Genomic DNA, 2,301 nt, shown 5'->3' with positions numbered 1-2,301 from the left:
TGCACGACGATGATCTACACGAAATTCTAGTCAAGTTACATATAAAGTTCTTTAGATTCAGAGCTACGGCCTAGAAGATATGAGCAAAACAAGTTAAACATGGCATTGATGCAAAATGCACCCAAACATCAAGCAAACACACCAAAACAAGGATGCAACATGATAATATGAAGCTACATGCAATTCTAAGCAAGTTTCATATAGAGCACACTCAAAACGGAGCAACGGTTCAACACACACACATGAAACAAGTTATAAGGACAAGCTGTCCAAAACAGCAACTAGGCATATTGCAAGCATCAAAACAATATACTACAGCGCCCCAACATGAGAACAAAAGGCATGTACATGATGTACAGGTAAGGCATTACAAAACATGAACACTGAGCTATCTCCAGAAATCACTAGAACATGCTCAAACACACATGGTAAGATTGCAAGTTATTACAATTCAGACTTTGCAGAAAATAACATCACGATGCAATGTTCAGAGCTATCAAACGACATGTTACAGGAACTTATCATGGCAAACAAAGGCATGGCATGAATCTACTAAATGCATAGCACAAGAGTCCCTTAGTGACCATAAGCCAAAAGGGATCAGAAGATATAATGGCACCCACGTAAACATAGCAAGTTTTTATAACAGGTTCATACATGGCAGGAACATAATTATGAAGGCATGTAGATGAGCTTGTGCAACTCACTACAGGGCAATACATGGCATGGCAAGGCACCCAACAGTAAGAAGGCATATTTGTGAAGCTAAGCATGGCAATAGCAAGGTCATAGGGTGCATGGAGCACTAGGAAAACACATGGAAACAACTGAACTTAATGTTAACAGGCTGACAGCAACATTTTCAAGCAACTTTGGAGCAAGATATGAAAAAGCTACAGCAAGCTATAAATGCAACCAGGGGCATGGATGGATAGAGGATGACATGTAGATCAAAACATGTTTATAGAACATCTCCAGATTATGCATAGAATGATTAGTAGTAACATGTTTATATGGTATCACGGAATGACAGATTCAGCCTAGCAAAACAGCAACAGCGGGAACACTACTTAACAAGCTCGATACACTCACCACAAGTCATTGCATGACAAGATAAGCATAGCATCATCAAGAAGACATGTTTGTGAAACAAACCAAGTCAAGAACAAATCCATAGCATGCAAGGAGCAACTATAGGCAAGCTTGGCCAACTTGAATAACATGTAAACAATCTGCCAGGAAACATTTTGAAGCAAAAGTAGAGCACTCAAATGACATGCTATACTACTCCATAATTGCAACAAAGGGCATGAATGGATAGACAATAACCACATGTTCAAAACACCATTACTGAAGTATCTCAAAATATGCATGGATCTCTCTGTAGCAACAAGTTTACATGGCATCAAAATAACAGCAGAACAGGGACTGAAATCAGCAACATCACGATGCCTAGTTTGCATGCTTGTGCTAGTCACCATATTGATCACAAAAATGCATGGCATACACCACTGTAAATAAGACATAGCATAGTTCAAAACACATGAAGACATCAACCTCATAGGATGCACACATCAATCATGGCAAAAATGACAAAAGAGCTCGTTCTGTTAACAGACAGCAGAAAACATTATGAAGCACTCTTACAACAATGATTGAGGCATCAAGATGACCTCAAATGAATATGATGCAATGGAAAGAAATGATGTACTCGTCGAGGCGAACAATTTGACATATTACACGCACGAAACGGATCTACGGATGCAGAGGTACGGCATAATGAACATGGCATGAAAATTACTGAAGGCACGGGGACTTAGTCAAAAAATCAACCTCTCAGGTCAAACTGGATCTCGGCGTCCCGAGACGGCGCGGTGCGGGGGGGATCCGGCCGTGTTTGCTTGGAGGGTTCGGGGCTGGATCTGGACGAGGCCATCCCGGCGCGGGGGCCGACGATGACCGGCGGCAGGCGGTGCCCCGGACCTCCGGCGAGGCGCGGAAGCCGAGGCGGGCTCGGGGACGAACGGAGAAGGGCGCCAGCGGCCGGATCCGGACGCTGCCTTCCGGACCGGAGCACCGGGCGGCGGGGCAGAACCCGGGCGGGGCCGGAGCTCCCGTGGCGGCGGCGGCCATGGAGGCGAGGCGAGCTTCGACCGGCCGGGGAGGAGAAGGGCGGCCACGGCGGGGCGGCACGGAGGCGGCGCGGCGGACGGCGCGGCCGGGCGCGGGGCGGCACGGCGGGGCGAGCCCGGCCGGCGGCGGCGCGGGGAGCCGGGGCGGACGGCGGCGGCCAATGGCGGC

The sequence above is a fragment of the Triticum dicoccoides genome, chromosome 2B (assembly GCF_002162155.2).
Source record: "Triticum dicoccoides isolate Atlit2015 ecotype Zavitan chromosome 2B, WEW_v2.0, whole genome shotgun sequence".
In the NCBI taxonomy this organism is placed as follows: domain Eukaryota; kingdom Viridiplantae; phylum Streptophyta; class Magnoliopsida; order Poales; family Poaceae; genus Triticum; species Triticum dicoccoides.
Note: the sequence above shows the minus strand (reverse complement) of the source record.